This window comes from Dermochelys coriacea, chromosome 6 (assembly GCF_009764565.3).
Source record: "Dermochelys coriacea isolate rDerCor1 chromosome 6, rDerCor1.pri.v4, whole genome shotgun sequence".
Lineage (NCBI taxonomy): Eukaryota > Metazoa > Chordata > Testudines > Dermochelyidae > Dermochelys > Dermochelys coriacea.
The window spans coordinates 53,691,839-53,708,330 of record NC_050073.1 but is presented as its reverse complement, the minus strand read 5'-3'; the positions used below and the strand labels follow the sequence as shown (position 1 = coordinate 53,708,330).

The 16,492-nt window shown below is 39.2% G+C and overlaps 1 protein-coding gene across 19 annotated transcripts in view; it reads right to left on the bottom strand.

Annotated features, from left to right (window-relative positions):
• The window catches only part of LOC119857578 (transmembrane protein 263-B-like), a 312,491-nt gene that overhangs the window by 141,410 nt on the left and 154,589 nt on the right, over window positions 1–16,492 (bottom strand). Inside the window, exon 4 of one of the 19 annotated variants that reach the window (XR_006281806.1) lies at window positions 6,178–6,349. The exons of the other annotated variants lie outside the window; for them this stretch is intronic. The gene's annotated coding sequence lies outside the window, so the exon portion shown is untranslated. The remainder of the gene's footprint in view (window positions 1–6,177; window positions 6,350–16,492) is intronic. 19 annotated transcript variants of the gene reach the window in all.

Genomic DNA, 16,492 nt, shown 5'->3' with positions numbered 1-16,492 from the left:
CGTGGACACTGACTGGACTAAATCTGGGTGACTTTTCTTGAACTAGGACAAAAATAGGCATGATAGAATTTATTTACTGCCAGCCAAAGGATTCCTAAATAAAGATTTCTTTCCCAAGTAATAAGCTATGCTTTAGAGCAGAATTAATTTTACAGCTGTAAGAAAGTCTGAGCCCTTCATTCTCAGAAAGTTCCTTTTGAAAAATAAATCTTATGTAAATGCAGAACTGGTGTTGGCAGCAACTAATGTTTTGATCATAACTTCAGTAAACAGACATAATTATAATAAAACAGAATAGGTCTGACATAAATGAGGAATTCAGTATGTGAAGAGAATAGGGGTAAAATGCTGGAATTGGTTGCTGCACTGGAGACTAATGTCATGCTAAGAAACAACACACCTCACGGGCTTGCTTCACAAAACCTCCTTTTCACAGGACTCCATCTGGTCTTTCCAGATAACTGTAAACAACCAGGTGAGGTTTAGCCTCCTGATTCTGGGCAAATTTGCCAACGACAAAGAGTGGCAATCGTGGAGATAAATTAGTAGACTGTAGTGTGCATCACCTCATCACAGTGTTCTTATTTTACATGGTGGCCAACTACAGACATATTAAAAGGTACTTAGATCTCAGACATCCAGGCATAAACTGATCATGACAGTTATGTATGCTTGTATGAGGATGGTATGAAGGGTATTTCATGGCAACAGAATATGTTAATGTGGATATAAGAATTTAGGGGTTATTGTCACCATTGAAGTTGATCCCAATGTGCTATGGAGTGCACAGAGTCCTGCTGGAGGTACATTATGGGGTGCAGGATTTCACTTCCCTATCTTTTAAAATATTATTTAGTTTATATATATATATATAATATTTGATATTTCTAAGGGATCTAAAAGGCAAACTGTGGCTACCCATGTGCAGATAGAATAGACAACTTCCAACAGCAACCGGGATTCTCAGGACTCTGGATATTGAGTCAACTCATGGGTACATTACATGACTAATATCCCACCTGCAGTGGTGTCCAACACAAGACACTTTTATGCCTTCAAAGAGCATGGTGATGGGCATCATATAAAACTCTAGATAAATAGAAACATGTTGTATTAACCGTAGCTGGGGACAGGATATCAGTCATGGTGAATTAATGATCTGATTCAATATGGCCAGCCCTGTACTCTCAAGTGCAACAGAAAATTATCTGTTCCTGGGCAATGGCAATTTGTCTTAGTAGGTCAAATTAAATAAAAAACCACTAAACTGGGTTTCACATAAGTGCTTTATTTGCAGTTACCACTTCTGAATTTTCCCCTATACTGAGAATGCTTGGAGCGAAAGCACACAGTTTTTCAGCCCAACAGTAGAAAAGGGTAATATCAGACTTGTATGGGTCCTGTATATACTGACGGTCTTTCTGCCGCTCAGTACTGGAGTACTGGTACAATTCTTATTGGTGCTGGTGTCAAGGACAAAATAGATTTGTTAAACTACTACAGTATGTTCAACAATGTTTTGGCATCAGGGTTAAGAGGATACATATGTGGGGCTTGAGGAGAGAGCGAGTGTTGGAAGACAGACACGTTGCACAGGTCTGCTGGATTCTACAAATTCTACAACTTCTACAGGGTTACTGAAAAATATTAGTGAGTACTGAATAAAATATGAGGTAGATTTAGCCAGTGGGCCAGAAATACTGTATCTAATATACCACAGGGGACCAGCAGGTTCAGGGAATTAGCAATGGGATATGGAACTTACCACCTCTAGTTTAGCAGTTTGCAACCACTCTACATCAGCAGTGAGTGAAAGTTCTTACCATAAAACAGCTTTTCTGTGACCTACATGCAATAATTTAGGGATCTCAGACCAGCTGCTAGAGACAGCACCACAAAAACTATCACCAGAGCTAGCCCTCTAAGGTTGTATTCTCAAGAGGCCAAGAACGAAATGGGGTCTGGAGAACCTGTCCCCCTTTCATCTTTCCTGCTGTATATTCGTCTGTCTTGGGAAGAAGTATGGGACTTGAGTCTTGAAGGCTGTTAACACAAACCCTTTCACAGGCACCAAACTCACTCAAAACTCTATCCTTTCAGCCTGACCTATTCAAATAAAAAACTTGCAGCCTTGTTGAGAACTGTGGCTGGAATACACATTAGGGCCTGTTAGGATTAAAAGGGCTTAAAACTAACAGGAAAGAAAGTATGAACCTCAAACATTTTCCCTTGACTGTTATTAAGCTTGACAGTGAAGTTATCATGAGTAAATTTACAAAAATAACAAAATCCTTGTGGAGAAAGCTCCCCATAAAGCAGAAGCAATTGTGTTCTCTGCAGATTTCTCCTTTCCCTTAACATTCTGTCAAATGTTCAATAATCCAGTGCATTTATTTTCTTTACTTTCATCTCCTTCTTCAGGGCTGACATCCAGGCACTTACTAGTTATATTTAAACTTTTCACATTGCAAACAGACCCCTTTGTTAAGCAGTATTTTATGGGTCTTGTTTGCAGAGCCAGACAATGCTCTGACCACTTGAATCATAGTTCTGTTAGGTTTCAGAGTAGAGTTCTGTTAGGGAGATGGATTTCCATGCTTATCAAGGACAACTTGATAGCTCTGGAAAGAACCATGAAAAGGGGCACTGAAAACCAAAATATTATTTATGCATGAGAGGAATAAGGGGAAGATTAAAGAACATTTTGAACTTTGAAATTAGTAATGAGTTTGCCATTTAGTTTGACAGAGCTCAGAGTTGTAATTATTGATAAATAAAATGGTAGCATGGAAAAATCCTTCTCTCCATTCCACATGCTATTTGCTTTCAATTCATTCCCCTCCATCCCCAGAAAACTGAGAACAGTAAGATCATTTGAAAAACCATCGTCTTATGAATTTATTATGTTTACAGGACGAAGCAACTTAATTTTCTACTCACAGTGTCACCAACTCTCAGGATTTTGTCACAAGTCTTCCAATATTTGGCATATTTTAAAGCCCCAGCTTCTGGAGTCATGTAATTAAATGAGAATCTCAGCTTTTGGTTAGATAAAAAGTAAGATTCTAGCCACTGCAGTTCTGGAGAAAAGTTTGAAAATGTGATTTCTAGAGATTAAAAAAATCAGAAGTCAAATTAAAAAAATCTAAGATTGATGCTTAGGGTTGACAATACTGACTCTCACTGCTGCTGAGGGACAGAACCCCACACCATCAATGAAGGCCTCAAATGCAAATCTGCATTTCCAGCAAGTAGCTTTTTTTAATTAAATAATTTGACACCTCTGACCTCAAGCCTTCACTTGTGTCTCCCTTTTCCCATTCCACATGACTCTCCTTACCAGAAGCATAAGATTAATTCTTCCTCCAACCTCGCAATAGCGCAACGATAACAGAATATAAGCCTCACATGTAAGCAACACTAATGTAGAACCAAGATGCTTGCATGTGTCAGCAGAGTATAGAGGAGAATTGTTCTGCAGTTGCATGGTTGTTTCACAACATATGGGTGTTATGGAATAAAATAATAAATCTATCATTTAAATTCTCTGTGTCTGGCCTTTGTTACTTGATATTCTGAGTTTTTATTAAATCACAGCTTGACAACTACACAGCAGAATATTATGGGAAAATAAAAGCTAGAAGTCCAAGATTAACTCATATGATATCTTGAAGTTATGTATTAGTATGAGTTGTATAAAATGATTGATATAGTTTCAGTACAGAGCTACATCATAAAAAAGAATCACAAATTACATGAAAAGGTAAGTACATGAAAAAAGGATACAGGGTACCTCTTGCCACACTATCAAAAGAACACACAGACACACACACTTTTCCATGTGGCTGACAATCTTCTAAAATACTATGAAACATTTATATCATTTAAAAAAAGAAAAAAAAGAAAGCTACTTCTGCCCAAAAAACAAAACAAAAACCAATTAGCAGAGAAAGCCTTTGCCTAGGGTCGTAAAGTGCAAAAAGTAAACATTCTTTTCATAATTTTCAAACATAAGCCAAAATCTCAATTACATGTGAAATCTGTTACAAACTATGATTTCAGTCTCCTGCTGTGGGCAGCCATTTTATTGAAACAAGGAACGTATTTTGGGCTGCTTGCAACTCTATTGTAGTTATTTTAGCATTGTTATACTACACTGAAAACAATGTTTAAAAATTAAACACTTTGTTTAAATATTAAAGGTTGGAGCTCTTTTTAGTGATCTTGCTACAGCTGGATGACAGATGGATTATGGCCTCTGACACTGGGTTTCTCCCACTTCTCTAGTGTCACAAATGGGTTCACCTTTGTTGCAAGGTGAATGCTGCTAGAGGAGTCACAAAAACAAAACAGAAACAGACAACGTAATGTTCAGATGTATTTTCAGTGAATGGTGAAAATCTTATCTTTCTAATATTTGCACTGCAGAGCTGAGCAAGCCTTAAGTTTTCTTATAGCCAAATCCTTTAAGCTTCTCTTAGAGTCCTGTAAATCTGAATGTCTACACACAACAGGAAGATCTCTGGTTTCCTTTCTTCTTTCCATTGCTACACTTCCAACAAGGTGCTCTGTATTGGTTGTAGATAGAGGATACTGACCACTGAAATTCACCTACTATGAAACATGTCTAGCGGGAATGAAGATCATTACTTCAAGAAACAAACACAAACATTTGCTATCTCTAAGGCCGTCTGAATACATACTCATTTATTTAGGATCCTTCAGGGCAATTTTGGGATCAGACGACTACTACTAACTAGGGCTGTCGAGCGATTAAAAAAATTAATTGCGATTTATCGTGCTGTTAAACAATAGAATCCCATTTATTTTAAATATTTTGGATGTTTACTAGATTTTCAAATATATTAATTTCAATTACAACACAAAATACTAAGTATACAGTGCTCACTTTATATTTATTTTTTATTACAAATATTTGCACTGTAAAAAAACAAAAAATTTTTCAAATCACCTCATACAAGTACTGTAGTGCAATCTCTTTATCATGAAAGTTGAACTTACAAATGTAGAATTATGTACCAAAAATCTGCATTCAAAAATAAAACAATGTAAAACTTTAGAGCCTACAAGTATACTCAGTCTTACTTCTTGGTCAGCCAATCGCTAAAACAAAACAAGGTTGGTTACAATTTGCAGGAGATAATACTGTCTACTTTTTGTTTACAATGTCACCTGAAATTGAGAACAGGGGTTTCAATGGCACTGTTGTAGCTGGCGTTGCAAGATATTTACATGCCAGATGCACTAAAGATTCATATGTCCATTCGTGCTTCAACCACCATTCCAGAGGACATGCATTCATGCTGATGATAGGTTCTGCTTGATAATGATCCAAAGCAACGTGGAGAGACGCATGTTCATTTTCATCATCTCAGTCAGATGCCACCAGCAGAAGGCTGATTTTCTTTTTTGGTTATTTGGGTTCTGTAGTTTCCGCATCAGAGTGTTGCTCTTTTAAGACTTCTAAAAACAGCTCCACACCTTGTGCCTCTCAGATTTTGAAAGGCACTTCAGCTTCTTAAACTTTGGGTCGAGTGCTGTAGCTATTTTTAGAAATCTCACATTGGTACTTTATTTGCTTTTTGTCAAATCTGCTGTGACAGTGTTCTTAAAACAAACAACATGCTGGGTCATCCTCCAAGACTGCTATAACATGAAATATATGGCAGAATGCGGGTAAAACAGAGCTGGAGACATACAGTTCTCCCTCCAAGGAGTACAGTCACAAATTTAATTGATGCATTATTTTTTTAATGAGCATCATCAGCATGGAAGCATGTGTTTTTGTTTTTTTGAGTTAATTGTGTGAGTTAACTGCAATTAATTAACAGCCCTACTAATAACCCAATTACTGGCCTCCTACATTACTTGTGCTCAAAATTCTTTATAAACCTGGAGTCTCAAAGAGCTTCATGTTAATGCAGGATCCAGTTCATCATTGTCCTCCTCTTAGACCTTTTATCTCTTGTTCTGTTCCCCTCTTCTGCTCATCTAGCATGAGCCTTCTCTCTGACACTTCTCACAATGTTACCACTATTGGTGCAAGAGCCTTCTTTTCCGTAGCTCCTGCCATTTGGAAGTACCCTTCCAAAGATCTTCCTCACTGATTATCAATTTTGAAATTTTAACAGAAAGTGTATTTTCAGTCTTGCTTACCTGTGTCTTAACATCTCTTTGCTATTTGTTATTCGTAAAAAAAAAAAAAAGGGAAGCAGGCAGTTTTGATGCATTTTGAAAGGGAGTCTTGTGCACCCCTTGCATTCAAATCAAACTCCCCTCATCATAAATTCATGTTGGCTGGGACAGATCTTTACAGGAAAATCCCTTTCTGTGGGAAGAACGAACAGGGTAAGAGGGAGCCTTATGCCCTTATTTCATCTGCTCTCTCTTGCTGATCCAGCCCACCAATCCTTCTAACTGTTCAGGCTCACAGAGCCTAAGAGTCCATTCTGCTAGGTGGTAAGGAGAGTTTACCACTATGCCCAAGCAGCCCCAAGGACACGTCAACCATGCCTTCGCGATTTTTTTAAAGACTTGTTTGAAGTTGCTTGTGACTGAACTCAATGAGTGGCTGGAGGTTTTGGTTTACTCTAATAAGACTGCTAGCCAGACAAACAGCATGGGATGACATGCAAAGTCATCAAGGAACTTTCAGGATTGGGGGTGAGGGAGGCAGAGATGGCCTATGGAAATTAGGTAGGACACAACAGGAGGGAAAGACGCTCCCCTGGCATGCAGGTATTTAAATTGATGTTGGTACCCAGACTTATAAGATTACACTAGACCACTAGACAAATGTGTGTGGTGGTGACAGTTTTGCAGACAGGACCACACGAAGGATGGGCAAGGGGCTGCATGGCCCTTGATATAAAGCTTCCCTCTTTTCTTTTCTGGGCTAAAGCCTGGGAGGGCAATGTCTATTTATTTTAGGTCTTTATTTAGGCTATTTTAACCTAGAGCTGGGTAACAGCCAGATTAGAGAGGGTAAAATCTTGTAGTTACTATTTTTTGTTAAAATAAACTGTAAAACATCCTCAGAGGCTGTCTGTGTTTCCAGCGTTTGCTGCTAGACCATAAAGTGCTGGCAGAGAGAGCTCTCTGACCCACTCCACTGGCCATCAGAGAGGCTTCCCCTCCTCTATAGCTCTCTCCTGTTTTATACTCCTGACTGACTGGAGTAAAAAGTGTGAACCCTAATCACCATTCTAGTCATCTTGTGTGTTAGCACACAGACAATATTATCTTTATTTCAACTCCTTTGAATAAGCTCATTAGGCTGTTTCCTCTCTGGCACTACATTTGGCTGTATCATAGGTTCAATAAAAAACAGCATTTCTAGACATGCAATCTTTCCTAGCCACCCCACCAAATTTCTTTGATATAACAGAGAGACAAGGTGGGTGAGGCAATATCTTTTATTGGACCAACTTCTGTTGGTAAGAGAGACAAGCTTTTGAGCTTCCACAGAGCTCTTCTTCAGGTCTGGGAAATGTAATCAGATATAACACACACTGTTTCAAAAGGAACTCTTGGAACCCCCCAGGAAGGTTTTTGGTAGACAACTTTTTCAGGATATTCCTTTAGGCCATCACTTTCCCAATCCTACCTCTTCCAGTCTATGGTCCTTCTGAATGTCTATTAGGCTCACACGGTATCTTTTTTAAGTGTGAAGCCAAATGTAATGCTCGCCCTTTTAATAATATTTAAAGTTACTCTATTTTATTCCCATTTACATAAAATAAGATTATTCTTGGATGGTATGCAAATTGAATTAGTATACAATGGTATCATATTGTATTAGCGAGTGTACTAGAGACAATTCTTACTAACACAGTCCATTAGACCAGCCTGGAGCACTGGGATTTCAAGATACTGAGAACAAAGCTGCCATTAAATATCTTTCTCAGTAAGGACACATACACAGTAAATAAGACTTTTTTCCTCATGACTTCTTTGTTCCTGCAGTAACTGCTCTTATTGAGAAATGTGGATCTGTTGCCTTCATCCATGAAAAGATTTATCAGCTTTGGCCTCCCATCAGTCTCCCCTCAAGGAGCAAGCCCACCACTTCCTCTCCACCTGGCTAAGCCATCCATGCAACACTTTGATGAAGGAAAACAGATATACGCTCAAAAGCTCGTGAATCCCTTTCTAACCTCAAATTGTGCAGCAGTACAGCACACAGCTTGCAATGTGGCAAGGCAAAGGTACTCTATAAATAAAGATCTACTATTTAATTATATAAATGTGTAATGATTAGTCCTTTTAAGGCACCCATATTCTAATCTGAGTCTCTCCACACTACTGGAAGTTGTGACTGAACAGATAGAGTGCAGAGTGAGCTCTGCTAATAAAAGAGAGTTTAACACCATATCTGAGCGTATGCCTACATTCACTTCCACAAGACGCTACAGCATGCGTTCCTCAATTGCCTCATTCTTCAACACGATGAAACCCGTCTTATTAGTTCACGCCAACTACTCAGTTACAAACTGCCATCTCCAATTAGCATAGATCAGTTTTTTTCTGATCCCCAATTAAAGTTACAAAAAGGAAATTGAACGGTCACATTACAAAATGATTAATATTATATTTTGAAACTATAAATTGATTATGAATTTTGGGTTGCATTTGATTTTCGAATCCAATCTCCTAAGTAACCATAACTAGTTACATATCTTCCCACTTCTGCAAATAAAATACATGAGCCCAAAATCAGGGCTATGCTGAACGGATATATTCATAGATATACTATGCTGAATGGATTGAAGAGTTTCGCTACTACAATATAGGTCCGTTAGAAATACCTATAACAGAGAGGTGCTCTCATCATGTCACAGTCCTCCCCAAATGGGTGCCAAGCCACCAGCTAGAGCATTACCTTAGCTCAAACACCACTGCGATGCAAATACACTGGCCTCTTCTTGAGACAATCCTCAAAGCTAGAAAGGTTACGTGGTCTCCATTAAGGCCTTCACTCTTCAGCAGTACAGCTCTCACTACAAACTTACATCAGTTTCATGACATCATTCAGGGGTATGAAAAAATCCACACCCGAGTGACGCAGTTATAATGACCTCATCCTCGGTGTAGACAGTGCTATGTGACTGGAGCTCTTCTTCTGTCAACATAGCTACCGCCTCTTGAGGAGGTGGATTAACTATGCCGATGAGAGAAGCTCTCCCACTGGAGTAGAGCATCTTCACTAAAGTGCGACAGCGGTGTAGCTCCATATATGATACATTTTACAGAAAAGTTATTTTATAAGTATTTTAGAGAGTTTTGAATTATTTTTATTGGCGCTATTTCCATATTTCTCCACCTATGAAACCAGACCACCTTAGTACTCAGAATCCAACTGTGCATGCCTTGGAAGCAAAGGATAAACGGTAACTATTATCTTTTAGAAACCTCTAATATTTCCTAAACCAGTTTTATACCTATAATAGTGGTGTTTCAATAAAAGGTCCAATAACTTGGGATTTTCAAGGATTAGAAGCAAGTGTGCCCTATGCAATGGATAGCTGGGAGCATCCCTTTTCCAGTGGTATAAAACTTTTTTTTGGAGCCCTTTTAATTCTAAGGAAGGAGGTGTTGCTGATTAAAAAAATGTAATGTATTGTGTAATAGATGGCTGCTAGCTATGGCCAAAATCCTTGTGCCTACACTGAGACCCACTGACTTCAGTGGGACTCGAGAAAAAGGAACTTGTATAAAAAAAAAAATCTATAAACATCCTAAACCATTAGGTTAATAAAAGCAGTGTAAGTTCTCAAGAATGAAAAAATATAGAAGATGCTATACCTGGTATTTAAGGTTGAACAAAAAATGCTTTTGTATTTGAGGAACAGAATATGATTCTGTAATTAAAGACTGTACCATAATACACATACACAAAAGCGAGGAATCAAAATTGTGCAAACAGCCTTAACAATATTCCCTGACTTTTGAGCATGCAACCATGCATACATAATCTCTCAATCTTTATTATTTATGTATATAGAATTTCCTGGGATGGTTGAAATTAAAAAAAGAAGACATTTCATAAAAAAGGAACTATTCAGCTTGACACCCTCAGAAAGCCTTGACACCCTACAAAGTCGGCAGTCATCAATCCCTCTCCTGCAGTCCTCAGGAACCAGGCACCTGTTATTCTATAAGAGGCTCAGTAGGTAAAGGAAAGGTTCCTGAGGATTTTCAATGGAAAATGCAAAAAAAAGCCTTCTCAACAAAGGCCATCTCCATGACAAATTTCAGCTTTCTAGCTTTTTGGTACCACAGCTGTAAAAAAATAAAGTTGCAGGTATTTTCTAAGAATATTTTATACATTCCCTTTGTATTAAAAAATGCCTGAGCTGCTCTTGTTGGAACTTCCCAAAAATATTTACCTTTGGATGATTTCAGGCATCAAAATTGTAATATTCGTGAGTTCTTATGAAGAAGACTTAGATAAATCTCAGGGAAATGGTTATTATCAGAAGTAAGACTAAACCATTTGTAACGTCTGACCACTTTCTGGGAGTCTCTGTAGCACTGCATCTCCTTGTGCTCAGTCAGGCTAGACGGAGCGGACTCCCAAGCATGGCTCTCTTAAATAAATGTCCTCACAACAAATGTGACAGTTTGAGCATCAAAAAGTTTGAGATATGAGTAACTGAGAACAGGGTGTTCAAATGGAAACACTTATGTAACTTTAAATAGGATACTCACTTCTGATAGGTTTCAGAGTAGCAGCCGTGTTAGTCTGTATTTGCAAAAAGAAAAGGAGTACTTGTGGCACCTTAGAGACTAACAAATTTATTAGAGCATAAGCTTTCGTGAGCTACAGCTCTAATAAATTTGTTAGTCTCTAAGGTGCCACAAGTACTCCTTTTCTTTTCACTTCTGATAAAATGTGTGCACACATATATACATGGATTATAAATACGTAGGGTACATGTGACACAGAGGCAAAATGTGTATCATGTCTCCCTTTAATTGCTGTTCACTGAGGGTATAACAGCCTACTTCTGACCCTAGCTAATTGAGTTAATCTGGCTCATGCATTAGAGGACAATGCTTTCGTGTGAAGGGGTCGAACCTTGCTGACAACCCATGTGTGCGCGTGGAGGTCATTATAAATATACGCAAGTGTAATATATAGACATACACACACAAATGCTAAAACTGCACAATCCACTATGCATTTAGACATCAAACATTGATATTATGAGCTTTTTCCTAATTCATGTGTGATTCCCTCCAAGTCTTTGAAAAACAAACTTTGGCTTCACTGAGGAATCCTGACATCTGAAATTAGAGTGTGGGCTTGAAGCAGGAGGACTGCTTCAAGATGACTGAAAAGTACTCATTTCATCTTCTATTAAAGTCTGAACAGAGACAAGATAATTATATGTGGGAATGCATCCTGTTCCCCAAGACAATGATTAGTAAAGAGAGTTATCAAAAAGAACACGACAGAAAGGTAGATTTTCAAATGGCTGCACTGATGTTGCACGTGTAAAAAACCCACCATGTATCAATCCAAAGCAACAGCAAAAAACCAACACCTGTTCAAAAATGATTTCCCATTGATAAGACACTTGGTAATTAATTGATCTTTAAATATTCATGGTAAATAGGCCTAATGGCCTGTGATGGGATGGGATCTGAGTTACCCAGGAAAGAATTTTCTGTAGTATCTGGCTGGTGAATCTTGCCCATATGCTCAGGGTTTAGCTGATCGCCATATTTGGGGTCAGGAAGGAATTTTCCTCCAGGGCAGATTGGAAGAGGCCTTGGTGGTTTTTCGCCTTCCTCTGTAGCATGGGGCACGGGTCACTTGCTGGAGGAATCTCTGCTCCTTTAAGTCTTTAAACCATGATTTGAGGACTTCAGTAGCTCAGATATAGGTGAGAGGTTTTTCGCAGGAGTGGGTGGGTGAGATTCTGTGGCCTGCATTGTGCAGGAGGTCGGACTAGATGATCATAATGGTCCCTTCTGACCTTAGTATCTATGAAGAGCCTGTAAACATAAAACGGCTACCACAAAGAGCGTCCTGAGTCAGCAAGGTTCAAAGGGGGGTTAAAATGGTTGTTTCATGGAAACAAATTAAAATAATGATGCCCACTTCAACAGTCTGCTAGCTGAGGATCTCAAAACACTCCAGCACCATTAACAAGACTCACTCGTGCACCTCTAGAAATAGGCTATGTAGGCTGAGTTATATATTGGGTACGCAGACTGAACATTTCATAAGCACAAATGCCCTGGAAATCCAGAGTTGACATAATCTCTGACAGGTTGAAAGGAAAGGATCAGATTCATCATAGTCACAAGTGCCCTTTGGCTGTTAAGGTAACCATAGCCCTGAAACTCCTGGCCAGGTAGCCACCTGTCCAGATAAGTAGCAATTTCTTTATGTCATTGTCAGTAGAACTAGGCCACAATTTTCAAAACTGGGTGCTTTAGGCAAGGCTCCTAAATTTATATTCCGTCACCTAAATGTAAGTGGCCTAATTTGCAGAAGCGCTTATCACTCAAAAATCCCACTGACGCCAGTGGGAATTGCAGGTGCTCAGCACCTCTGAAAAAAAATCAGGCCACTTAACTATCAGTGAAGCAATATTGGCACAAAACTGGTGTAACAAAATGGAGAGCCAGGCCACTATATGGCCACTATACATTTCAATCAGATTTAAAACTCTCTCTTGATCAGTGACACAGTGGAATACAATCAAAAGAGTACAGTAAAACAGGAGTATGGTTGGATGTGTAAAATAAATGCATGTTATAATTCAAAAATAGCATTATTGCTGTATAACAATGCTCATGTCAGTTAAAGACCCTTCTTTTTCTGTAGTAGCAGCATGTTAGTCATCCTCCATTGCCTGGCATAAAGAAGCGGCTGGACAAGAAGGAGTAGCTGGGAAAGGACTGATAGTGAAGGGTACTGAAGGGATGTTAATGAGGCTGTTTCTTTTGGCATGTTTCCTGTGTAAGTGGTTTAACTCCAACTGCTTAGGAGGGAAGTTTTCTATCATTGTGTTGCATATAAAATCATGGGATACCAAAATCTGTGCATGGTTGTTCTGCACTACTTTACCTAGTGGTGGTTTTTATAAGAGTCTGTCAACTGCTTTGTGAGTCCCCTTTTTGGTGTCCCAACTTTTCATTCAGCACAAATTACCCCAGTCTATCAACTTAACAGGAAATGAATCAGCCTTTAAGCTCCTGGGCTTGCAGTCCTCCTGTATCTCCCTGTCAGTTCCCTAGAGGTGGCTTGGTGTGAGACTGTTGATCCTCCCTTATCCCAGACTCTTCTGGCTCTCTTCTTCTTTTTCTCATGTCTTATGGCAAAGCAGACTCATTAGCTGAATCTATGGCAGCCAAGTGGTCTATGGCCACCACCATGGACAATTCAAGAATTAAAGGTTTTCCACCTTTTTCAGAGGTTTTTTTAAGAATCGCAATACCTGCTTTTTTTTTTTTTTTTTTTTTTTTTTAAATAGGGCCCCATTTTCTTGATGCTCTTACTAGGTGTTGTAGTGAAAATGTTGATACTTTAAGCCTCTAAGTTTTTCATATAAATACCCAATTTTGATGGTGCACTCTTTGATCTCCCATAGATGATCAACTATTTCCTGGGCTTTGCACATCCCACATAGTCCATCTTTATGTTTATTAGAAAAAGATTACTATTTAAGCCACAATGGCCGGTTAAAATTCTAAATAGAGCCAGTTCACTCTTGTTCTCAGGGCCTTGGAGTATATCAGCATTTTCGACCCTTGAGCATATCTTTTCCCTTTTGTTTCTTTTGCCAATATTTCCTGCCATTCCTCTATTAACTCATTTTTAATTAGATTTTTAAACTCCAGTTTATTTAAAGGGATCTCTCAATCAAATTGCTCATGTTTGACAGCATTTTTTGCCACTTTATCTACCACATCGACACACGCTGGGATCCATGCTATTACTGTCATACCCAACTGTGTCAACTCTCTTGATAGCAATAATATTTAATTAAGAATATAATTTCTGCTATCTGAAGTGCCATTTCTGGTCATCACTAGCCCTAATAAGGAATCAGAGAGGATGACCACAGCAGCTGGGTGCACATCTATGATCAAGTTTAATGCCAGAATTATCCCTGTCAGTTCAGCCAACAAAAAGGCTACCCAATTTGATATCCTTACAGCTTTCTTGATTCTAGGTGAAGGAATGCAGAATGCTATTCCCACTCTTCCTTTTCTTACACCTTTGGAGCCATCCGTATACAGTTGGCAGTAGCAACCCCTCTTATCAGAAACATATTGATTTGCCGTATCTTGCACCTTTAAAATTCCTTTTCCTCTTTTAATTTTCCTATACAGTTCTATATCTACCTCAGGAGGTACAATTTTCTAATTATAATGCATTTTCTCAAAGCTATAGGTTTTAACCTCTTTTAGGTCTTTCTTTTCACCCAGATCCTTTGTCCATGCTTTAACCCTACTTACATGAGGCATTCTGAGGTTTCACCCTATATGCTGACCACTTAATTCCCAGCATTCATCATATATTAGCTTAGTGTTTCCAGTGACTTTAGCCCAAAAGGTTAAGTCTAAAAGCGTAATTTTTAAAGGAAATGGCATTTCATCTACAGCTATCTGCAGTAACACAGCAGCGTTGTGATGAAGGCACCACATGCAATTTGCCACACCGGAGCTTGGATTGAGTCAAGCTTACTCAAATTCATGTTCAATGTCCAACTGAAAGCCAGGCACCTCTAGTCAATAATTGGTCTTATTAGCAATCTGTATAGCATTACCACTCCTTTCTTAGCCACACCCCAGGAAGTTCCAAAAATACTTTTAAGTAAGTTGATTCTGCCTTTACACTTATCTCCAATATTTTCAATATGATCCTTCCAAGTGAGCTTGCTATCAAATATCTCATTAAAAATTTGAAGCTTTTTACTGTATTTATTTGCTATTGATATAGCTACATGCCTCTCTTTTTTCTCTGCCCTCCTTCCTTTATAGCTGAGCTTGGTTTTCCTTATTGTTCCCTACTATTGGTGCATGTCTCCATGATTGGCAATTCTGGCAGCTGTGCTGACCTGTGGTCAGTCTGGTTGCCTGTAAGTGAGGAAGGCTCTCTTCTCTCTTCTGCCTGTGCTCTGTATCGGGTTTGTAAACCCCATTACAGGGTCCATCACTGGCAAGACAAAATTAGGTGGATACTTTTGGGACCATTAAAGCTTCAAGGCATAAATAGATTGCACAGAGGAGTCAGGAAGGAATTCCCTCCGCCATTCGCTCCCCATCTCCACTTCCTGGATTGCTTTGCACAGTTCACTAGGGCTGGGGTTTTCAAAGGAATCTACACAGGTTAGGTGCCAAAATCCATTGAAAGTCAATGCGAGTTGGGCACCTCGCTCCCTTAGGTTCCTTTGAACATCCAAGCCCAGGTATATCAGATAGAAGAGCAGATTCTGTTTTCTCTTAAAGCATTATGTAAATGTTGAACGACAGTCAGGATGCTGGACTAGATGGACCTATGCTGATCCCATATATCTCATACGATATTATTATGGGGGCTAGCAGAATTATTAGGAACTAGGTACTTCCTCTTACCAAGCATCCTCTTACCAAGCATCTTGCTGTAAGTGGCTGCCCACGCATGGGACTGAAATGGGACAGCCAGCTCAGATGTGCCTACTTTTAAAATGCAATACAGGCACAGTACAGTATTTGCTTTTTCGGAAGGGGGGTTAGGGTCTTTGCTGCTGTCAGATTAGAAACTTCCGGTTTCACTTGGTGTCTGGTAGACTGGTCAGTTCGTAACTCTGGTGTTCATATATTTGAGGTACTACTGTACTCAATGTTATCAGTAGGAAAATGTGTTAATAAGCAAGAAGTAATACTGTAGGGGTGACAGAGGGTTATAAGAGCCAATGCAGGGGCTCTTGTGAGATCAGCTTAGATTTGTTTGATATCAGTATGTTAAAAACAAAAAATAGCCCTTGGTCTAGTGTAAGAGAAATTCCCTGTCTAGTAAATAGAGAGAAATGGGAGTCCCTGATCACAAAGCAAGACCTGATGAACTCTCCTCACTAGTTTAAGAGAGCCTCATGCTGGAGATCCAGGGAGTGAAAGGTTTAGTAGAATGAAAACCATGAAAATGAAAGTCCAGAAACTTAGACTTCCTTTGAGTGTTCTGCAGTGGCTCCCACGTTGCAGCTTTGCCCCCTTGTTTCTTTATGAAGGTGTTTAATGAAGTGGAGAGCAGCTCAGATAAGGCAGCCTGATATCAGCCAACAACGTATGCCATTTAGCATATATGAGTGGTGACAGTTACCCTGCCACTCACCGGTGCTTTGGCCAAAGTCTGCCTCCCACATGGTGTTCACTAAACCTAGGTGTCTTGAGCTGGTCCCATCTGAAAAACGGGTATTACCTCAAGGAGAAAGAGCACTGTCAGTGACCGAACCTGAGGAATGACGGATAT